At 45.4% G+C, this 25,112-nt stretch overlaps 1 protein-coding gene across 1 annotated transcript in view; it reads right to left on the reverse strand.

Moving 5' to 3' along the window:
- The window catches only part of LOC143803981 (uncharacterized), a 521,136-nt gene that overhangs the window by 92,100 nt on the left and 403,924 nt on the right, over positions 1-25,112 (reverse strand). The gene's annotated exons all lie outside the window — the stretch shown is intronic.

The following is a 25,112-nucleotide window of genomic DNA, read 5'->3' on the forward strand; positions in this document are numbered from 1 at the left end:
TTACAGAGCTTTCAGTGGGGGGCATGTAATTTTTCCTCATGTAGTACATTGCCCAATCATGAGCCGAAATCAATACTTCCCAGAAAAACATGCCCTGCAATAGCTTAACCCCTTAATGTCAAATGACAGACACACTCCTTCATTGGACGCCTCACTACTGACAGCGGCATTTAACATGCAGACGCAGTAAGCGCCTCATTACCTTCTTCCATCGGCGCCCGTGTCACATGACCGTGGGTCACCGATGGGTTGGCATGACAACTCGGGGTCAGCAGAAGACCCTTTTGGTTGTCATTGCTGGATCGCTATGAGTCCCGCCTGGTGGTCGTCGCAGATAGCAAGCTCTATGTAGCAGAGGTGATTGGACAAGTGCAGCTTCTAGTCTCCCATGGAGACTATTGAAGCAAGTAAAAAGTTTTACATTTTTTTTTTTTAAATATAAAAAATATATATATAAAAGTTCAAATCACCCCCTCTTTCACGCCATTCAAAATAAAGGAATGAAAAAACTCAAATATTCACATATATGGTATTGTCGTGTTCAGAATCGCCCGATACATCAATACAAAAAAAATTAATCCAATCAGTAAACGGCTTTGTCAGGAAATAGGAAGAAGTTCTGATTACTTCAATTACACATGCAGGGCTCTCAGCTGCAGTTTCCTCTGCCTGCCAGCACAAGACTGAAATTCTAAGCATCTCTTCCTCCCTTCCCCCTGCTATATAGTTGTAATGTGAGACCAAAGTGCCAGCTCCACTGAGGAATTTTTATGACTTTGTGCTATGAAAGCCAGTCCTGTCTCTAAACCCCTCATCCCCCCTCCCTCCTGATACCAGCATAACTGGTACAGCAAATTTCAAACAGCACGGGACTCTTTTGATCTTGAAAAGTTATGTACAAGGGCACTGATCAGGGATAGAGATATAAAAGTTACATATTCCGGATGTCCACTGAGAAATCTATAACTCACTGATATCACTAGGATCTAAGACAACGAAATGCAAGGAACGGATTTCTCCGTAAGCGGGTCATATATCTATGCCGTGTTTATACTTAAAGGGAACCTGTCACCCCCAAAATCGAGGGTGAGGTAAGCCCACCAGCATCAGGGGCATATCTACAGCATTCTGTAATGCTGTAGATAAGCCCATGATGTATCCTAAAAGATGAGAAAAAGAGGTTACATTATACTCACCAGGGGCGGTCCTGGTTCCGGTCCGGTCCGATAGGTGTCGCGGTCTGGTCCGGCGCCTTCTGTCTTCATCAGATGATGTCCTCTTTTGGTCTTCATGCTGTGGCTCCAGCACAGGTGTACTTTGTCTGCCCTGTTGAGGGCAGAGCAAAGTACTGTAGTGTGCAGGTGCCAGGAAAAGGCCCGGCGCCTGCGCACTACAGTACTTTGCTCTGCCCTCAACAGGGCAGCCAAAGTACGCCTGCGCCGGAGCCGCAGCATGAAGACCAGATAAGGACGTCATCCTATGAAGATGGGGGGCCCGGACCGGACCGCGCCACCCATCTGATCGGACCGCCCGCCCAGGTGAGTATAATCAAACCTCTTTTTCTCATCTTTTAGGTTACATTGGGGGCTTATCTACTGCATTCAAGAATGCTGTATATAAGCCCCTGATGCCGGTGGGCTCAGCTCGCCGTCGATTTTGGGGGTGACAGGTTCGCTTTAAAAGAACCCCCATGACGTGGTGAGCATCATGATCATTGTGTAGTTCATCTCCGAGGTTCATACAGCGAGTTATGTATAGAAATGGCTTGTCATAACTAAAAAAGGGGGGTATTCAGCCTCTGAGTGAGGTCACCACAGGGAGAGGGCCTTGGTTTTGTGCATGGAGATAATTGAGGAAGACATCAGTCTTCCCGAGTCTTTTGTCCCGGGTCTAGCTGTGAGACAGATCTTTGATGCAATGAGATGTGTACTGTTATGATCCGGTGGTAGGATCTCAAAACTGACCTGACACATATGGCCAGGATATTAGGACAAGTTCTGGGGATGTGGAAGCTATACTGACCGCAATCCTGATCCTATCCACACACACTAAAGGCAGCCGTGGAGCGTTACCTAAAAACCTAGACGCCTCTTCACAGCCTGAGAAACTGACTACCCCTAGAGAGAAAGCAAAGACCTCACTTGCCTCAGAGAAATAACCCCAAAGTTTTAGATAGCCCCCCACAAATAATAACGGTGAGTTAAGGGGAAAATACAAACGTAGAAATGAAAACAGGTTTAGCAAATGAGGCCCGCTAACACTAGATAGACTGAAAATAGATAGGAGTCTGTGCTGTCATGATCTCAATGGCAAGAGAACATAGCATCAGCATATATAGGAACTAGCTCTTGGAAGATGGGAACTGAGCTGACCATGAACTAAACCTAACGCACAACTAGCAGTGGCCGGGTAGCATGCCTACGTTGATTCTAGATGCCCAGCACCAGCCGGAGGACTAAATAAAGCTAGCAGAGGAAAATATTAGTCCTAGCTCACCTCTAGAGAAATACCCCGAAAGGAGACAGAGGCCCCCCACATGTATTGGCGGTGAATTAAGATGAAATAACAAACGTAGTATGAAAATAGGTTTAGCAAATTTGAGGTCCACTTACTACATAGCAGAAGACAGAAAGGACACTTTCATGGTCAGCTGAAAACCCTATCAAAACACCATCCAGAAATTACTTTAAAACTCTGGCATTAACTCATAACACCAGAGTGGCAATTCCTGTTCACAAGAGCTTTCCAGACACAGTAACGAAACTACAGCTGTGAACTGGAACAAAAATGCAAAAACAAACATGGACAAGAGTCCAACTTATCTAGTAGTTGTCTAGGAGCAGGAACAAGCACAGAGAGGCTTCTGGTAACATTGTTGACCGGCAAGCAACTAACAGAGAAGCAAGGTTATATAGCGACTCCCACATCTTGATGGGAACAGGTGAACAGAGAAGATGAAGACACCAGTTCAATTCCACCAGTAGCCACCGGGGGAGCCCAGAATCCAAATTCACAACACTGTGCGATCAGTACAAAACTATCAAAAATTAACCACGCAGAGAATACAAGAACCCCCACACCGACTCACGATGTGAGGGGCGCTCTCTGCACCCCAGAACTAACCAGCAAGCGAAAAATCACATAAAAGCAAGCTGGACTGAACTCATAATATACTGAGAAACGTTTTCAAGGAAATCATGAGCAAAATGAACAAGCAAACTTAGCTTCTCCAGCAGGAGACAGGTCACCAGGAATATCCAGGAGCACTAAGAAACAGGACTGAATACACCGACAGCAGGCAACAAGTGAAGGTCCAGGTGGAATTAAATAGGGACCAGTCATAGCAGGAAATGAGGCAGCTGAGCCCTGCTACAGACCCGCAATAACGCTAAAGGCCACCAGAGGGAGCCCAGATGGAATTCACAACAGTACCCCCCCTTGAGGAGGGGTCACCGAACCCTCACCAGAGCCCCCCGGCCGATCAGGATGAGCCGAATGAAAGGCATGAACCAAATCGTCCGCATGGACATCAGAGGCGACAACCCAGGAATTATCCTCCTGACCATAGCCCTTCCACTTAACCAAGCACTGAAGCTTCCGTCTCGAAACACGAGAATCCAAGATCTTCTCCCCCACATACTCCAATTCTCCCTCAACCAAGACAGGAGCAGGAGGATCAACAGAAGGAACCACAGGCACCACATATCTCTGCAACAATGACCTATGGAACACATTGTGAATGGCAAACGATGCTGGGAGGTCCAAACGAAATGACACAGGGTTGAGAATTTCCAAAATCTTATAAGGACCGATGAAACGAGGCTTGAACTTAGGAGAGGAAACCTTCATCGGAACATAACGAGAAGACAACCATACCAAATCCCCCACACGAAGCCGGGGACCCACACAGCGACGGCGGTTAGCAAAGAGCTGAGCCTTCTCTTGTGACAACGTCAAATTGTCCACCACATGGTTCCAAATCTGCTGCAACCTATCCACCACAGAATCCACCCCAGGGCAGTCAGAGGGCTCAACCTGACCCGAGGAGAAACGAGGATGAAAACCAGAATTGCAAAAGAAAGGTGAAACCAAAGTAGCAGAACTAGCCCGATTATTGAGGGCGAACTCAGCCAATGGCAAAAAAGTCACCCAATCATCCTGATCCGCAGAAACAAAACATCTCAAATAAGTTTCCAAGGTCTGATTAGTTCGTTCGGTTTGGCCATTCGTCTGAGGATGGAAGGCCGACGAAAAAGACAATTCAATGCCCATCTTAGCACAAAAAAACCGCCAAAATCTGGATACAAACTGGGATCCTCTGTCAGACACAATGTTCTCCGGAATACCATGTAAACGAACCACATTCTGAAAAAACAGTGGTACCAAATCGGAGGAGGAAGGCAGCTTAGGCAAGGGTACCAAATGGACCATTTTAGAAAAACGATCACAAACCACCCAGATGACAGACATCCTCTGAGAGACAGGAAGATCCGAAATAAAATCCATGGAAATATGCGTCCAAGGCCTCTTCGGGACAGGCAAAGGCAAAAGCAATCCACTGGCACGAGAACAGCAAGGCTTGGCCCGAGCACAAATCCCACAGGACTGTACAAAGGAACGCACATCCCGTGACAAGGAAGGCCACCAAAAGGACCTCGCCACCAAATCCCTGGTACCAAAAATCCCAGGATGACCCACCAACACTGAAGAATGAACCTCGGAAATAACTCTATTGGTCCATCTGTCCGGGACAAACAGTCTCTCCGGTGGACAACGGTCAGGTCTATTGGCCTGAAACTCCTGCAACACCCGTCGCAGATCAGGAGAGACGGCAGACAAAATCACCCCCTCTTTAAGGACACCAGTCGGTTCAGAAACTTCCGGGGAGTCAGGTACAAAACTCCTAGAAAGGGCATCAGCCTTCACGTTTTTCGAACCCGGAAGATATGAAACCACGAAATCGAAACGAGAGTAAAACAGCGACCATCGAGCCTGTCTCGGATTCAACCGTTTGGCAGACTCGAGATAAGTCAAATTCTTGTGATCCGTCAAGACCACCACACGATGCTTGGCTCCCTCAAGCCAATGTCGCCACTCCTCAAATGCCCACTTTATTGCCAACAACTCTCGATTACCAACATCATAATTCCGCTCGGCAGGCGAAAACTTTCTAGAAAAGAAAGCACATGGTCTCATCACAGAGCCATCAGAGCTTTTCTGCGACAGGACAGCCCCTGCTCCAATCTCAGAAGCATCAACCTCGACCTGAAAGGGAAGAGACACATCGGGCTGGCGCAAGAGAGGAGCCGAAGAAAACCGACGCTTCAGCTCCTGAAAGGCCTCCACGGCCGCAGGAGACAAATTCGTCACATCAGAACCCTTCTTGGTCAAATCCGTCAAAGGCTTAACCACACTAGAAAAATTAGTGATGAAGCGACGGTAAAAATTAGCAAAACCCAAGAACTTCTGAAGACTCTTCACAGATGTAGGTTGAGTCCAGTCATGAATAGCCTGAACCTTGACTGGATCCATCTCAATAGTAGAAGGAGAAAAAATAAAGCCCAAAAAGGAAACCTTCTGGACACCGAAGAGACATTTAGAGCCCTTCACAAACAAGGCATTGGCACGCAGGACCTGAAATACCATCCTGACCTGCTTCACATGAGATTCCCAATCATCAGAAAAGACCAAAATATCATCCAGGTACACAATCATAAATCTATCCAGATACTCTCGGAAGATGTCGTGCATGAAGGACTGAAACACAGAGGGGGCATTAGAAAGCCCAAAAGGCATCACCAAGTACTCAAAATGGCCTTCGGGCGTATTAAATGCTGTTTTCCATTCATCGCCCTGCTTTATGCGCACAAGATTATACGCTCCTCGAAGATCTATCTTGGTGAACCAACTGGCCCCCCTAATCCGGGCAAACAGATCGGACAACAGTGGCAAGGGGTACTGAAATTTGACCGTGATTTTATTTAGAAGGCGATAATCTATACAGGGTCTCAGAGAACCATCCTTCTTGGCCACAAAAAAGAACCCCGCACCCAAAGGGGACGAGGACGGGTGAATATTCCCCTTCTCCAAGGACTCCTTTATATAACTCCGCATAGCGGCATGTTCTGGTACAGATAAATTAAAAAGTCGTCCCTTAGGGAACTTACTACCAGGAATCAAATTTATAGCACAATCACAATCCCTATGAGGAGGTAGGGCACTGGATTTGGGCTCATCAAATACATCCTGGTAGTCTGACAAAAATTCAGGGACTTCAGAAGGAGTAGAAGAAGCAATTGACACCAAAGGAGCATCGCCATGAATTCCCTGGTAACCCCAACTTGACACAGACATTGCTTTCCAATCCAGGACTGGATTATGAGCCTGCAGCCATGGCAGACCCAACACGACAACATCATGCAAATTATGTAGCACAAGAAAGCGAATCAACTCCTGATGTGCAGGAGCCATACACATGGTCACTTGAGTCCAGTACTGAGGTTTATTCTTGGCCAATGGCGTAGCATCAATTCCCTTTAGTGGTATAGGAAACTGTACAGGCTCCAAGATAAAACCACAGCGCCTGGCAAATGACAAATCCATCAAATTCAGGGCAGCACCTGAATCCACAAAAGCCATAACTGAGTAGGATGACAGAGAGCAAATCAAAGTAACGGACAAAATGAATTTAGGTTGTACAGTACCAATGGTGACAGACCTGGCGAACCTTCTTGTGCGCTTAGAACACTCTGAGATAACATGAGCAGAATCACCACAGTAAAAGCACAACCCATTTTGACGTCTGTGGTTTTGCCGTTCAATTCCGGTCAGAATCCTGTCGCATTGCATAGGCTCAAAATTCTGCTCAGAAAATACCGCCAGATGGTGCACAGGTTTGCGCTCTCGCAAACGCCGATCAATCTGAATGGCCAAAGACATTGACTCATTCAGACCTGTAGGCGTGGGGAACCCCACCATAACATCTTTAAGGGCTTCAGAAAGACCCTTTCTGAAAATCGCCGCCAGGGCGCACTCATTCCATTGAGTGAGCACAGACCACTTCCTAAACCTCTGACAGTAAACCTCTGCTTCATCCTGACCCTGAGAGAGAGCCAGCAAAACCTTCTCTGCTTGATCTACCAGATTTGGTTCCTCATAAAGCACTCCAAGCGCCAGAAAAAACGCATCCCCATTTAGCAATGCAGGATCTCCTGGCGCCTGAGAGAATGCCCGATCTTGAGGGTCACCACGTAACAAAGAAATAACAATTTTAACTTGCTGAACAGAATCACCAGAGGAGCGAGGTCTCAGAGAATGGAATAACTTACAATTATTCTTAAAGTTCAAAAACCTAGATCTATCTCCGGAGAACAGCTCAGGAATTGGTATTTTAGGCTCTGACATAGGACTGCGGACTACATAATCCTGAATGCCCTGTACCCTTGCAGTGAGATGATCCACACTAGAAGACAGACTCTGAATGTCCATATCTGCAGCTGACTTCAGAACCACCCAAAGATTAAGGGGAGGAGAGAGGCTAAACACAGTGCAGAGGAAAAAAAAAAATGACTTCAGGATTTCTCTTCTCCCTCTTCTGCTGCATTAACACTTTGTGGGCCTGCTGTACTGTTATGATCCGGTGGTAGGATCTCAAAACTGACCTGACACATATGACCAGGATATTAGGACAAGTTCTGGGGATGTGGAAGCTATACTGACCGCAATCCTGATCCTATCCACACACACTAAAGGCAGCCGTGGAGCGTTACCTAAAAACCTAGACGCCTCTTCACAGCCTGAGAAACTGACTACCCCTAGAGAGAAAGCAAAGACCTCACTTGCCTCAGAGAAATAACCCCAAAGTTTTAGATAGCCCCCCACAAATAATAACGGTGAGTTAAGGGGAAAATACAAATGTAGAAATGAAAACAGGTTTAGCAAATGAGGCCCGCTAACACTAGATAGACTGAAAATAGATAGGAGTCTGTGCGGTCAGTACAAAACTATCAAAAATTAACCACGCAGAGAATACAAGAACCCCCACACCGACTCACGATGTGAGGGGCGCACTCTGCACCCCAGAACTAACCAGCAAGCGAAAAATCACATAAAAGCAAGCTGGACTGAACTCATAATATACTGAGAAACGTTTTCAAGGAAATCATGAGCAAAATGAACAAGCAAACTTAGCTTCTCCAGCAGGAGACAGGTCACCAGGAATATCCAGGAGCACTAAGAAACAGGACTGAATACACCGACAGCAGGCAACAAGTGAAGGTCCAGGTGGAATTAAATAGGGACCAGTCATAGCAGGAAATGAGGCAGCTGAGCCCTGCTACAGACCCGCAATAACGCTAAAGGCCACCAGAGGGAGCCCAGACGGAATTCACAACAGTGTACCTATCCCCCAAAGCATATGGTCAGCCATGAGATGAAATGATATAAACGAACTGTAAGTATTTTTCAACTTTAATGCCATTTTATTTGTAATTGTACTGTACATAAGATACTTGTCTACTTTTATAATACCTTTTTATACTTCTGTAAATACTGCCTACCTTATTTTGAAATAAAATATATAAAATTACTAGTTTTGTTTCTCCTTGCTCTATAACGTAGTGTCACATCCTCTGAAGTGAATTATGCTACTAATCTGGGTTGGCTCCGGACCCATTATTAATAAAGAAATCGGAGCTGGTGGCAGCAGATTTGTCCTGTGCGTTTGGGAGGCTTTGTAGCGACAGAGAGCGTTGATAATTATTGTTCCCACCTGAGTGGGAGTAGTTATATCGCCCTCGCTGCAGTGTGCCAATTAGCCAGTATAAAGTAAGGCAGCCTTTCTGGTGACTAATTATCCTAGGTGCAGTACCCTGTCTGACCTGAGGGTAAGGGGGCACCAGAGAACTTCAAGTTCCAAACCGGAACTAGGAAGTGGAATATAGATAAATCTTGTTCAGAAAAGAACGGGGCAACCAAACTACCCCAGTTCATGACAAATTGATGTGAGCGGTATCCAAGGTATCCTCCCGGGAACCGTGACAGGTGTAGCGAAAAAAAATCAAAATGCCAGGATTACAGTTTTTGGTCGCTTCAACATTGCAATAAAATGAAATAACAGGCAATCAAAAGATTGTATACACACCAAAATAGTATCAATAAAAACATCAGCTCGATGCGCAAAAAATAAGCCCTGACCTGGCCCTAGATCCCAAAAACTGGAGACGCTAAGGGGCTCGGAAAATGGCAACTTTTTAAAAAAAATATTGGATTTTTTTTCACCACTTAAATGAAAAATGACCTAGACTTGTTTTTTTGTCTATAAACTCGCAGTGACCTGGGGAATCAGAATGTACGATCAGTTTTAGCATTTAGTGAACCTAGTAAAAAACAAAACAAACAAAAAACAAGTGTGGAATTTCACTTTTTTTGGAATTTCAACACGCTTGGAATTTTTTTCCCGTTTTCTATTACAAGACTTGGTAAAACCAATGGGGTCGTTCAAAAGTTCAACTGATCCCGCAAAAAAACAGGCCCTCACATGACCATTTTGACCAAAAAATAAAAAAGTCATAGCTCTGGGAGAAGGGGAGCAAAAAATGAAAATGCAAAACCAAAAATAACCCAGGTCATTAATGGGTTAAAATTTGTTGCTTAGTATCAACTGTTCGTACTTTTTTTTTATGAAGGAATTACATTTTTTTTATAACGTCTAAGATATTATTTTTCTATCTCATATGAGCACGATGTTACCTTTCTATGGCACAGCAGTATATCAAATTGTTGTTTAACATGTACACCTAGGCTCACCAGTTTGCTTTTGACACCCATTAATAAGTACACCTCATTGTATTTATTTTAGTCAGGATACTTATGTAGCAAACAGTTACATGGATTGTCCAATACTGAACAACTCTTCTCAACTGCTGAGGGGCAATATGTAATATAAAAACACATCTTCACCTCTCGGACCATGCGACATGTTATGTCATGTGACCACTGCAGCCAATCAGCAGTGTTTACAATTCTGTCAAAGCAGAAGTCTGCTCTCATTAGCAGTTAAGAATTGATTGTGCAGGGGTGAACAATAGCGTTGAGCGAAACGAATCGGTCATTTTCATAAATCGGCGACTTTTAGGCAAAGTCGGGTTTCATGAAACCTGAACCGATCCTAGTGTGGGATCGGCCATGCGATACACGATCTTCGTGCCAAAGTCGTGTTTCATATGACGCTTAAAGCGCCATTTCTCAGCTAATGAAGGTGCACGCAGAGTGTGGGCAGCGTGATTATTCTGACTCATGGATATGTAGAACGCAGTGGTGCCTGGATAGGCCAATTCTTTTGGGCGCTTCCGTATTGACCTGTACTCACGTTCATACCGATTTATCAGATAGCTTAACTCAGCCACGTTCTCATGTAAGAAGACTCCAGGAAAAGAGGATTGCTTTAACCGAAATTCTTGTATTATGATGAAAGTAGCAGGTAAAAAGGAATATTCAACAGAGGACATGTAATAGGATGCATACAGATATGGGGATGATGACAAAATGGAGAATAAGGGCGTGAACAAACATACATCACAGGACTACAGTGAGAGAGTTGGGACAAAATAAAGGGAAAGGCAAACTTCTGCCTAGAAAGAAAGGATGGAACACAAACAATGCAAAACATTGAATGATTTCCCAAGTCGTGGGACATGACACTCCCCGTCTGAAATCCTTGGATTTCACGATGTCCGTAATTCTTCGAAGTCGTTCGAACCTGAAAAAACAAGAGGAAGAAAACATGCATGCAATAATAAACATAAAAGATTTTTAAGTCCAACTCGTTGTTGTTGACCCGTAGATCACACCGAAAGATAAGTTCAAGTATATAAAACCCATCTTCAGATTGGGGAAGCCGCAAACATGCAAACTCTTCCACCAACCCAGAATCCAATGGGAATGTTAAGGGTTCAATCCAATGGAAAATGTCAACATTCAATAAACTGGGGAATGAGGAGGAATGCTCCCCGCCGTGAACAACGTCCAGGAGCATGTTCAGTTCATGTGATGTCCTCCTTTCGTAGAAGCAGCACGAGTTCAGTGACCGGGCGGAAGAAGGTTCGGGTAGAGCCCCCTTTTGTCACCTTAACTTCTACCTTACGAGTCTTTCCGTCCTCACCGGGTAGGACTTTGGTGATAAGTCCCATTGGCCAGTCATTACGATGAACCTCTTTGTCCTTTAAGAGAACAAGGTCTTCTTCTTGGATATTGGGACTGGGCGTCTGCCATTTGTGACGGTTTTGAAGCAAGTGTAAATATTTGGTCTTCCATCGATGCCAAAACACGTTAGCCAGGTGTTGTACTTGCCTCCACTGACGTCTGTAAATGTCCTTGTTATCGAAGTTCCCAGGTGGAACTGTAGCAGCTCCAATCTTCTGTGTGAGAAGTGTGGCTGGAGAAATATCAGAACCCAAGTTGAGGTCCTTTAGGTTTGTGGCGTGGTCCTCAGATGGAAACGCGTTCATTACGTCTTGTACAACTTCAGCAATTTCTACTGCCAATACCGCAGCGCAAAGCTCGAGTCTGGGTACAGAGTGTGCAGGCTTTGGAGTTAATTTGGCTTTACCCAGGATGAAACCACAGTGTACCTTGTTAGCTCCTAAGGTCATCAGATAAGCTACTGCGGCTATGGCTTCTGTAGATGCGTCAGAGAAAATATGGACTTCTCTTCTGATTGCAGTCAAAGGTGATCTTGGAGAATAACAACGTGGGACTTGGAGTTGCGCTAAGAACTTCAGAGACTTCTTCCACGCCTCCCACCTTTGCTGTTTCTGAGTTGGGAGCGGGGTTTCCCAATCCGTGTTCTCGGCCGTAAGCTGTCTTAACAGTATCTTGCCTTGAATAGTGATGGGTGCTACAAACCCGAGAGGATCATAGATGCTATTTATGACAGATAGGACTCCTCGTTTGGTAAAGGGTTTGTCATAGGGTGACACTTGGAAAGTGAAGGTGTCCCGTTTGATATCCCACAGTAGACCAAGGCTGCGCTGTGTTGGAGGAACATCGGAACCCAAGTTGAGGTCCTTTAGGTTTGAGGCACGGTCCTCAGATGGAAACGCGTTCATTACCTCTTGACTGTTAGAGATAATCTTGTGGAGTCTGAGGTTTGATGTGGATAGCATTTCCTGTGTCCTGGAGAGTAGGTCAATTGCATCTTCGCTTGTGGGCAAGGACTTGAGCCCATCGTCCACGTAGAAGTTCTTCTCTACAAATTGCCGAGCATCGGAACCGTACTCTCTCTCACCTTCCTGGGCTGTCCGTCTCAGTCCATAGATCGCCACAGCAGGTGAGGGACTGTTGCCGAAGACATGGACCTTCATCCGGTAGTCTATGACCTGATTGTTGACGTTGTTGTCCTTGTGCCATAGGAACCTAAGATAGTTTCTGTTGTCTTCTTTCACAATGAAGCAATGAAACATCTGCTGAATGTCGGCCATTATGGCAACAGGTTCTTGTCTGAAGTGGATCAATACTCCAAGGAGGCTGTTGTTCAGGTTGGGCCCAGTTAGGAGCAGGTTATTGAGAGAGAGGCCTTCAAACTGAGCACTGGAGTCAAACACCACTCTGATCTGATTAGGCTTGCGAGGGTGATAGACACCAAAGGATGGAAGATACCAACATTCTTCTCCCTCCCTCAGTGGTGGCGCAGGTTCAGCATGATTTCTGTCAAAGATGTTCTGCATAAAGTCAATGAAATGCTTCTCCATCTCTGGTTTCCTCTTTAGGGTACGCTTTAAGGATGAGAACCTTGCAGTTGCTTGCTGCAGGTTGTTCGGCAACCTCACTCTTGGGAAACGAAAGGGTAAAGGAGCTACCCAACTGTTGGAGTCGTCTTGAACAAATTCTTTATCCATAACCTTTATAAATTCTTTATCTTCCCTTGTGGGTGCCAACTTGTTGTCATTACTTGTGGAATCGAACACTGATGACCCGAGGTTTTCTTCCCAGGACTGGAGTGTGTTCATGTTGTTGAAGGATTCCTGTTGCCACTTGGTGTTGCTCACTTTCTCTTTCACCCAGTAGTGATGTGGGCATGGTTGGAAATGGGTGCTGCGACCATTTGACAAGATGTGTGTCTTGTAAGAGGAGATGTTGTTGGGTCTCTTCATCTTGTGTATGCAAACATTGCCTATGATTACCCAGCCTAGATCTAAGCGTTGGGCAAATGGTGCATCGTGTGGTCCATTAATTTGCTGACGCACCTTGTGCAGCCGGAGAATGTCTCTGCCAAGCAGAATCAGGATATCTGCACTGTTGTTGAGGGCTGGTATCTTGTTTGCTATCCCCTTGAGATGTTGGTGATGAAGAGCAGCCTCTGGCGTTGGGATCTCTTCTCGATTGGATGGAATCTGGTTGCACTCGACCAGTGTAGGTAACGGTATCTCGACGGTGTTCTCGAGAGATGTCGCTGTAAGACCACTGGCCCTTCTCCCATAAACCTCTGTAACACCACTGCAGGTACCTAAGGTGTAAGGGTAGGCATTTCCCTTTAAGTTAAACATATCAAAGAGTTCTGACCTTGCAAGTGATCGGTTGCTCTGATCATCCAGAAGGACGTACACCTTCACGGCTTTCTCTGGGTGACCGTTGGGATATACGTTCACCAGGCAAATCTTCGCACAGGACTTGTCCCAGAGGTCTTCTCCGCAGACTTCTGTGCATGAAGAAGATATTGTGGTATGGCTTGCAGTTTGAGCTGCGTCCTCCCCGCCATGGCTCGTGGTGGGGGAAGGAGTAAGTGTAGAGTCAGGACGGAATGGGTGGAGTGCTTGTACGTGGTCCTCACTGTCACACTCCATGCACTTAATTGTAGTTTTACAGTCTTTAGCAAGGTGTTCAGTAGAAGCACAACATCTGTAGCATACCCCGAACCTCTTTAGAAGCTCCTTGCGTTCCTGGAGCGGTTTCTTCCTGAAGCCGATGCACTTTTTTAAGGGATGTGGCTTCTTGTGGATGGGACACTCACGATTTGGGTTCTCTATCTTTTCACTTTTGTTACTCTTGCCTGGGGCTGATGTTGGTATGGGAAGAATATCCGTCTTCTTCACTGACACTGGACCCCTGCGGTTTCTGTCGTTCGAGCGTGCGCTGACGTATTTAGAAGGAGGTGAAGCTGGGCCACTGGATTCTTGGTAGGAAAAGCTTGGGTCGTTCTTGCGTTCTGCCACATCTTTTATAAACTCACAGAAGTAGGAGAATGGAGGAAATGACACTTGATGGTCTTTCTTGTATTTTGACCCTAGTGTAGTCCACCTTTCTTGCACGTTGTACGGTAGCTTGGAGATAATGGGATTTACTCCACGAGCAGTGTCCAGATAGCTGAGGCCAGGTAGGTGGGTGTCTGCCTTGGCCAGATGGAGCTCTAACAGCAAGTCACTGAGCTCCAGGAACTTTGAACTGTCTTTGCTTGCTATCTTTGGAAAACTCTGTAGACGCTTGAACAGTGCATCCTCTATGGCTTCTGGACTGCCAAAGTTTTTCTCTAGTCTTTCCCATGCAGCCATGAGACCAGCCATTGGATTACTGATATGTACAGACCTGAGTCTCTTGACACGCTCTGTGGATTGTGGTCCTAGCCATCTGATTAGCAGGTCCAGCTCTTCGGCAGCAGTGATGCCGAGGTCACTAGTTACGGTTCTAAAGGCATTTTTCCAACCTCTGTAATTTTCAGGTTGGTCGTCAAACCTTGTGAGACCGGTTTTAGTAAGTTCGCGGCGAATCATGTACCTTGCGAAGTCAGACATGTCTGTTCTTTCTGACTTAGGATGCACGAATGTGGGCTGAGCGGTGTTGTACATAGGAGTGGAGACGTCTTGGCCTTGAAACGTGGGTAAGTATGGAGTGGCATATGCATTTAGTCCAGCAACCGGTTTGGTGGGTATAGTCTCTGCTACATGCGGAGCTGGCACTATGCGGTTGTCGAGAGTATAATGACCTGCCGGTATATTGGGTTGCGTGTAGATAATAGCCTGTGGAGTTTGATGAGATGCAGGGTCTTGGCGCATACCGGAATACGAAGGAAGTTCAAGTTCGGGAGCATTGTACTGACCTTGAGTGTAGGGTTCTGTAAGTGGATAGGCATCCTGGTGCCCTGGAGAAGCATGAACGCCATCAGGAGTGTTAGTGATGATCTGCGGTTCGCCATTTTGGCTTAGCACGTAGTCTCTTGTGCGTTCAATAGGGTCCTCTGCCTCCACTTCACACAAACTGATGCTGTCTCTTTGACTTCCACTGATAGCTCGCTCCAGGATCCTTAACTCCGCCATGGCTGTTGCGTGCTCACATTCCTTCTCCAGAGCTTCCTTGCGTGCTGCATCCGCATCCATGTCTGCTCTCCTTTGTGCTGCATCCATTTCTGCTCTCTTTTGTGCTGCATCCATTTCTGCTCTCTTTTGTGCTGTGGCTGCGTCCATATCTGCTCTCCTTTGCGCAAAGGCTGCTTGTATCTTAGACGTTTCTGCCTTAGCACGTGCCCTTATAAGCTGCTGGCTGAGAGTGGAATATTTTGATGAACTTGACCTAGATGAGCGTTTTGAGTGCTTAGACGATTTGGATGAGCGAGATGATGCATCTGGTGTCCGTGCAATTTTAGCCTCTATCTTTGTCTTAATGTCGCGTACGGTGTAGTCCCTTTCAGAATTAAGTTGCTGGAAACTTTGCAATTCTTTTAAAGTCTCTGGCAGATTCAGTTTTTTCAGGAGAGTAATGTATTGGTCAGTCTTCTCCATATACCTTTGGTATGCTGTGCATAATTGTTCTAGGACTCCCTCTAGTGGTAACTCATGAGAAGCAGGCCTTGATACAGTGTCTATGTGACTCAGCACTTTCTCCCATAGTGAAGACACATCACGATATACAACACCTTTTTCAGTCTCTAAATTCTCCATGACTTTCCATGTAGGTTTAACTGTACGTTTTCCTCTTTCACTAGCTGGTGGATGGGGATCTAGGTCTCTTTCCTGTGTCTGTAAGTCTGGTAGGGACATTGTATACCTCGCTTCAGACATGATTTGTTTGCAGGCAGGAAGAGTGGATGATGAGGGTTATACTTCTCACTGTTTATCTGCAGTGTGTGCTTCTATGCACGCTGGGGTCTGGCTGGGAACTGGGTTACTGTGTATCTGGGAAATGTCCTTTTCCACTGAGGTTCAGCACAGACCTTGAGTTACTGTCTCTGAAGGCAGGTTATTCCTTTTTACTATTCTGACTCATGGATATGTAGAACGCAGTGGTGCCTGGATAGGCCAATTCTTTTGGGCGCTTCCGTATTGACCTGTACTCACGTTCATACCGATTTATCAGATAGCTTAACTCAGCCACGTTCTCATGTAAGAAGACTCCAGGAAAAGAGGATTGCTTTAACCGAAATTCTTGTATTATGATGAAAGTAGCAGGTAAAAAGGAATATTCAACAGAGGACATGTAATAGGATGCATACAGATATGGGGATGATGACAAAATGGAGAATAAGGGCGTGAACAAACATACATCACAGGACTACAGTGAGAGAGTTGGGACAAAATAAAGGGAAAGGCAAACTTCTGCCTAGAAAGAAAGGATGGAACACAAACAATGCAAAACATTGAATGATTTCCCAAGTCGTGGGACATGACAGTGATGACATAGGTCCTGGTCTCCACCATCTTAGAAAAGGGCATGACAGTGATTGGCTTGCTGTCTGCGGCGTCACAGGGGCTATAAAGGGGCGTGCACGCCGACTGCCATCTTACTTCTGCCGATCGTAGCATAGGGAGAGGTGTTGCTGCAGTTAGTCAGAAGCAGGGACAGAGTTAGGGAGGAAATATAAACCCCCAAACCGCTTGTGCTGGAGCGATTTTCACTGTCCCACACCACCTTTTTGTGCAGGGGCAGTGGAGGTCGTATTTTAGTGCAGCAGCTGCATAGCTGTGTGCACGGTGCTGTGCAAACCAACTGCTTTTTTCAAAGCAAAAATCCTGTTGCTCCTTTCTGCACAGTTACCTGTCTTGTTTATTTGTCTACCAATTTTTTTGTTCAGCAGTCCTTTTTATTGCTGCCATACTTGCCCTGAGATCATTGTAGGAAGCTTGTTATTGCAGTATTTATTTATTTTTTTATAATAATTACAGCCACTTTCTGCCACGTTCATAGTGTTGTGTTATACCACTGGGCCAGAGTTGTGGTTCAGTGTCTCCCCCCAAAAGTGAGATAGTAATTCTCACACAGTTTATATTCTGCTGTACTGCTAGTGCGTCGTATATCAGGCAGCCACTTTCTGCCACGTTCATAGTGTTGTGTTATACCACAGGGCCAGAGTTGTGGTTCAGTGTCTCCCCCCAAAAGTGAGATAGTAATTCTCACACAGTTTATATTCTGCTGTACTGCTAGTGCGTCGTACATCAGGCAGCCACTTTCTGCCACGTTCATAATGTTGTGTTATACCACTGGGCCAGAGTTGTGGTTCAGTGTCTCCCCCCAAAAGTGAGATAGTAATTCTCACACAGTTTATATTCTGCAGTACTGCTAGTGCATCGTATATCAGGCAGCCACTCTCTGCCACGTTCATAGTGTTGTGTTATACCACTGGGACAGAGTTGTGGTTCAGTGTCTCCCCCCCAAAAATGAGGAAGTCTGGTGGAAGAGGCCATGGACGGGGGTTGCCAGGTAGTACTGATGGTGGTGGTGGTGCTGCATCTGGTGGTAGTGGCAAAAGCACAGTAGCACCTAAGGCTGGAGGTGTTGAGCCTGCGTCATCGTCTGGCTACACAAGGCCTCGAAGGCTCCCTTACCTGGGAGTAGGAAAACAGCTTTTAAAGCCGGAGCAGCAGGAAAAAGTTTTGTCTTTCCTTGCTGACTCAGCCTCTAGCTCTTTCGCCTCCTCTTCCCAAAGTTCAAAATCTAAGAGCAGCCAGTCGTCAGTGGATGCTTCTGGTCTGGAAAAAGACATTTCCTTGTGTCCTTCTCCCAAACCAAAAGTGAAGGATGCGTCAGGCGACACTACAGGTTAAGTACAAAGAAAGAAAAAAAGCCAGCTCACCGATATATGCAAGAGGCACGGAACTTCGTCCTGACTCGACGTAATGCAAATCCAAGTAAAAGAGAAAAATGTTCCAGCTTCTTTGATAAAATGTAAAACTTGAATCCATCATATAAAATAGTAGAGGACACACTCCTGGGACAATGCCATATCACAAGTGAAGAAAGCTACGCGTTTCGACCATACGGTCTTTGTCACAGCTGATCTGCTCAGCACTCCATCTGGTATAAGAAGGACTGACCTACCAATGGAAAGGTAAAGCAAAAAAAAAAAAAAAGGGAGCTCACCTGACCAACAGTACTTTGAATCACAAACACATATAGATCATTGCCAGATATTCTAAAAAAAAATAAACAATATATATATACATATACAATGTTAAGATACAATAAATCCCATATATACAAAAAAAAAAAAAGACAGAAAAAACACAAAAAAAAGGGCTAAAAAACATGCAATATATAAATACATGAATCTATGCCTGCACTGCAATTTACCGTCTCTAATAGTGAAACATAAGTTCACTTTTTTTATTTAAACCATGCGGAAATCTAGTACCCAAATTAAACATCCAAAAGGCTTCCCGTGTGAGTAAAGACCTATGCATGTCTCCTCCCCGCGGAGGTTTTTTTTATTTTTTCAATGCCCGTTACTCTTAAGGAATCAGTACTGCGTGAATGCATTTCAATGAAATGTCTCGCTGCTGAGGAAACGGAACGATTGCTGTTAGTTGTACATTTGATATCATACAAATGTTCAGAGATGCGGTTTTTTTGTTTTCTGATTGTGCAACCAATGTATGATTTGTCGCAGGAAATGCAATCTATTTTGTATACTACAAATCGTGTGTTACAATTAATAAAAGTTTTAATTTTATATTTATTTTCCATACCCCTAGTACCAAACAATTTTGTAACTATTAAATGCTTACAGGTAGTACAATTAGTGATATTGCATTTATAGCAACCCGTACAACTAAGCCAGGTGCTATTAGGTTGTTTGGACATAAATCAATTAGGGGATAATATGTTACCTAGCGTAGGTGCCCTTCTTGCTACAACGTTGCAACCATTATTTAACAATACAGCAAGAGTGGGATCTTCAAAAAGAATTGGGATACCCCCGCTTTCTAAATGTATTCCCTGCTTGAAATAAATCATTATTAAAATTACTATTGTTGTTGCAATTCCGCTTCAATCTGGTAAATTCCCCCACGGGGATGGCTTTGATTGTATGCCTAGGATGGCTGCTTTTGGATGTTTAATTTGGGTACTAGATTTCCGCATGGCTTAAATAAAAAAAGTGAACTTATGTTTCACTATTAGACGGTAAATTGCAGTGCAGGCATAGATTCATGTATTTATATATTGCATGTTTTTTAGCCTTTTTTTGTGTTTTTTCTGTCTTTTTTTCTGTCTTTTTTTTTTTTTTTGTATACATGGGATTTATTGTATCTTAACATTGTATATGTATATATATATTGTTTATATTTTTTTAGAATATCAGGCAATGATCTATATGTGTTTGTGATTCAAAGTACTGTTGGTCAGGTGAGCTCCTTTTTTTTTCTTTTTTTTTTTTTTTTTTGCTTTACCTTTCCATTGGTAGGTCAGTCCTTCTTAGGCCGGCATCACACATGCGAGTTTTACGGACGTAAGAGCGCAGAAACTACGTCCGTAAAACTCGCATAACATACGGCACAATTATTCTCAATGGGGCTGCTCCTATCAGCCGTATATTACGGATCCGTAATATACGGCTTTCTACGGCCATACAAAATCGCAGCATGCTGCGTTTGTCAGCGTATTGCGCAAAAAAATCGCCAATGAAAGTCTATGGGGGCGAGAAAAATACGGATTCCACACGGACCAGCAGTGTGACTTGCGAGAAATACGCAGCGGTGTTAGTGAAAAGTCGGTAATTCAATTGCCGGCTTTTCATTTCTCCTGCACAAACCCGACAGGATATGAGACATGGTTTACATATAGTAAACCATCTCATATCCCCATTTTTTTGCATATTCCACACTACTAATGTTAGTAGTGAGTATGTGCAAAATTTCAGCGCTGTAGCTGCTAAAATAAAGGGTTAAATGGCGGAAAAAATTGGCGTGGGCTCCCGCGCAATTTTCTCCGCCAGAATGGTAAAGCCAGTGACTGAGGGCAGATATTAATAGCCAGGAGAGGGTCCATGGTTATTGCCCCCCCCCCCCCCGTGGCTAAAAACATCTGCCCCCAGCCACCCCAGAAAAGGCACATCTGGAAGATGCGCCTATTCTGGCACTTGGCCACTCTCTTCCCACTCCCTGTAGCGGTGGGATATGGGGTAATGAAGGGTTAATGCCACCTTGCTATTGTAAGGTGACATTAAGCCAGATTAATAATGGAGAGGCGTCAATTATGACACCTATCCATTATTAATCCAATTGTTTGAAAGGGTTAAAAAACACACACACACACACACACACATGATTTAAAAGTATTTTAATGAAATAAACACAGCGGTTGTTTTAATAATTTATTGCTCTCAATCCATTTGCAGGCCCTCGCTTGGCAAAATAATAAACGCACAAGATACATACCTTCTGATGTCCTATCACGTCCAACGAGGTAATCCATCTGAAGGGGTTAACTAATATTACAGGCACGAGCTGCGATAAACCACTCGCTCGTGCCTGTAATCCCCCGGGTGCTGAAAGGAAAGCTGGATCTGTACTTACATTGAGTCGCGGTGATGCGCCCCTGCTGGATGTTCTCATGAACTGCAGCCTGGGAACTTTTTCCCACGCTCCAGGTCATATGAGGACATCCACCAGGGGGCGCATCACCGCGACTGAAGGAAATGTAGGTCAATGACCTACATTTCATTCATTCGCTGGGGAATTACAAGCATGAGCACACAGCTGCATTAGTAGGGCTCCTGCCTGTAAAATATTTTAACCCCTTCAGATGGATTACCTCGTGGGACGTGACGGTTCAGCTGAGGGTATGTATCTTGTGCGTTTATTATTTTGCCAAGCGAGGGCCTGCAAATGGATTGAGAGAGCAATAAATTATTAAAACAACCGCTGTGTTTATTTCATTAAAATACTTTTTAACATCGTGTGTGTTTTTTAACCCTTTCAAACAATTGGATTAATAATGGATAGGTGTCATAATTGACGCCTCTCCATTATTAATCTGGCTTAATGTCACCTTACAATAGCAAGGTGACATTAACCCTTCATTACCCCATATCCCACCGCTACAGGGAGTGGGAAGAGAGTGGCCAAGTGCCAGAATAGGCGCATCTTCCAGATGTGCCTTTTCTGGGGTGGCTGGGGGCAGATGTTTTTAGCCACAGGGGGGCCAATAACCACGGACCCTCTCCTGGCTATTAATATCTGCCCTCAGTCACTGGCTTTACCATTCTGGCGGAGAAAATTGCGCGGGAGCCCACGCCAATTTTTTCCACCATTTAACCCTTTATTTTAGCAGCTACAGCGCTGAAATTTTGCACATACACACTACTAACATTAGTAGTGTGGAATATGCAAAAAAAATGGGGATATGAGATGGTTTACTGTATGAAAACCATGTCTCATATCCTGTCGGGTTTGTGCAGGAGAAATGATAAGCCGGCAATTGAATTACCGGCTGTTCACAGATATCGTGCTGAATGAAATCTAAATACAGAATATATATATATATGTGTCTCAATGACATATATATATATATATATATATATATATATATATATATACTGTATATATGTTTTCCTGAATATTTGAGCACATAAATCCATTAGATGTCGGTTTTGCAAGCCTGCGCGAAAATCTCGCAGTACGGATGCCATACGGATTACATACGGAGGATGCCATGCGCAAAATACGCTGACACACCCTTACTACGGATCAATATTTTGGGAACATTTCTCCGTATTACGGCCGTAGTACGGACGTATAATACGTGGCGTATTGTCTTACGCCAAGTGTGACGCCGGCCTTATACCAGATGGACTGCTGAGCAGATCAGCTGTGACAAAGACCGTATGGTCGAAACGCGTAGCTTTCTTCACTTGTGATATGGCATTGTCCCAGGAGTGTGTCCTCTACTATTTTATATGATGGATTAAAGTTTTACACTTTATCAAAGAAGCTGGAACACGTTTCTCTTTTACTTGGACACTACAGGTTACTCCATGGAGCTCTTTACCCATACCGTGCCAGGGTTAGAAAGGCAAATTGTACACTGCCCATTACAAGAAGAATCGGACATGGAGTGCACTGATGCACAGCCACAGCTAGATTACAGTATGATGCTGTTCCATTGACTCAGATCGCTACATTGACCTCACAGTTTCCTGAGCCAGAATCTGACCCTGATGAGACTATGGTGCCCTGTCCTGAACGCTATAGCACCAGCTTACACGGTAACACTGAGGAAGGTGCACATGACATTGTGGAAAAGGAGGTGATAGATGACCCAGTTCTTGACCCAGATTGGCAGCCATTAAGGGAAGAGGGTGCCGCTGGCACTAGCTCACAAGCGGAGGAGGGTTATCCGCAGCAACACCAATCTACATCGCAACAGCTGTCATCAGCCAGGCCCGTATCAGCCCCAAAACGTGTGACAAAAAAAAGTTTTAGGACAGCGTGGCCAACCGCTGAAAGTTGCACAGCGTGCAATGCCTGAAAAGGAATTCCATAGTAGGAAGAGTGCAGTGTGGCATTTTTTTGACCAAGATCCCAATAATCAGTCTAAAGTGATCTGTAAAAAATGCTCAAAGACCTTTAGCAGAGGGAAGATTCTTCAAAATTTAAATACAATGTGCATGCGTAGACATTTAAACAGCATGCACTTGCAAGCCTGGCCTAATTACCAAACGTCCTGTACCGTTGGTGCACCTGGTCAGAATGAAGGTAGTCAGCAACACTACACTGCTTCCCTCACTGTAAGCCCACCGGTTCGGACACCACCAGCAGCAAATGTGGAGGGATCGTCGCAAGGCCAAAGCAGGCAGGGAATCAGAAGGTTATTTGTAGGAAGCACTGTATGTAGGCCAACATCACCAACTGTCTCTCAATATGCCATGTCCACCCCCGCCACCACCGCTAGTTCCACCATCTGCAGGTCTCCTGTCCAGCTCACCCTAGAAGAGACTCTCGTGAGGAAAAGAGAGTACTCATCCTCTCATCCGCATACACAGTGTTTGAACGCCCACATTGCCAGATTAATCTCGTTCGAGATGATGCCCTACCGGTTGGTCGAAAGCAAAGCTTTCAAAGACCTGATGGCCTATGCAGTACCACGCTATGACCTACCCAGTCGCCACATCTTTGCGAGAAAAGCCATCCCAGCCCTCCACCAGCATGTCAAAGACCGCATTGTCCATGCACTGAGGCAGTGGAAAGGTGCACCTCACCACAGATGCATGGACCAGTAGGCATGGCCAGGGATGTTACGTGTCCATCACGGTGCACTGGGTTAATGTGGTGGATGCAGGGTCCACAGGGGACAGCCATAGTGGGACAGTTCTGCCTAGCCCACGGTCTAGGAAACAGTTGGCAGTAGGCGTTCGACACCCCTCCTCCTCCTACAGAAGCGACAGCTCGTCCACAGAACGCAGTCGCCTGGCAACTCCATCCGCAGCTGCCAGTGTTGAACACGAGGTGTCTCATTATGGAACAGCTAGTGGTAAGCGTCAGCAGGCTGTGTTGGAAATGAAGTGTTTGGGCGACAACAGACACACCGCGGAAGTACTGGCCGAGTTCTTGCAGCAAGAAAGTGAGTCATGGCTGGGCAGTGCACATCTTGAGGCAGGCAAGGTAGTCAGTGATAACGGAAGGAATTTTATGGCTGCCATAGCCTTTTCACAACTTAAACACATACCTTGCTTGGCTCACACTTTGAACCTAGTGGTGCAGTGCTTCCTGAAAAATTATCCGGAGTTACCAGCCCTGCTCCTGAAGGTGCGAAAACTTTGTTCGCACATCCGTCGGTCGCCCGTACACTCCAGCCGTATGCTGAACCATCAGCGATCGCTAAATCTTCCACAGCACCGCCTAATTATAGATGTTGCAACAAGGTGGAACTCCACACTGCACATGGTTCAGAGGCTGTGTGAACAGAGGCGTGCTGTCATTTATTTGTGGGAGGATACGCATACACGGGCAGGCAGTTGGATGGCAGACATGGAGTTGTCTGGTGTGCAGTGGTCGAAGCTACAAGACCTCTGTCAAGTCCTTTAGTGTTTTGAGGAATGCACATGGCTGGTAAGTGCAGACGACGCCATCATAAGCATGAGCATCCCACTTATGCGTCTGCTGATGCAAAGTTTGACGCACATTAAGGAGAAGGCGTCTGCAGCCGAGGAGGAGGGAAGCCTTGATGACAGTCAGCCATTGTCTGGTCAGGGAACTGTCCAGGCCGAGGTGGCGGACGAAGAGGATGAGGAGGAGGATGATGGGGATGAATATGTATGGGAGGAGGGAGCTTCTCAGGGGGCAATAGAAACTGGTGCTGTTGCAAGGTCTGGTACAGGTTTCTTGCGGGACACTTGTGATGTAGATTTGCAAGAAAGTGCTCCTCAACCCAGCAGAAGCAGTGAATTGACACCTGGAACATTGGCCCACATGGCTGAGTATGCCTTGCGTATCCTAAAAAGGGACCCCCGCATTGTCAAAATGATGACGGATGACGATTACTGGTTGGCCTGCCTACTGGATCCATGCTACAAAGGGAAATTGCAAAATATCATGCCACATGAGAACCTAGAGCAAATATTGGCTACCAAACAAGCAACTCTTGTAGACCGTTTGGTTCTGGCATTCCCAGCACACAGCGGCGTTGATAGTTCTCACACGAGCCGTAGGGGGCAACATGGCAGAGGTGCTAGCGGTGCAGAAATCCGAAGTGGCGTTGGACAGAGGGGTTTTATGACGAGGTTGTGGAGTGATTTTTCAATGACCGCTGACACGACAGGGACAGCTGCATCGATTCAAAGTGACAGGAGACAGCATTTGTCCAGTATGGTTACAAACTACTTTTCCTCCCTTATCGATGTTCTCCCTCAC

The sequence above is a fragment of the Ranitomeya variabilis genome, chromosome 2 (assembly GCF_051348905.1).
Source record: "Ranitomeya variabilis isolate aRanVar5 chromosome 2, aRanVar5.hap1, whole genome shotgun sequence".
Classification (NCBI taxonomy): Eukaryota; Metazoa; Chordata; class Amphibia; order Anura; family Dendrobatidae; genus Ranitomeya; species Ranitomeya variabilis.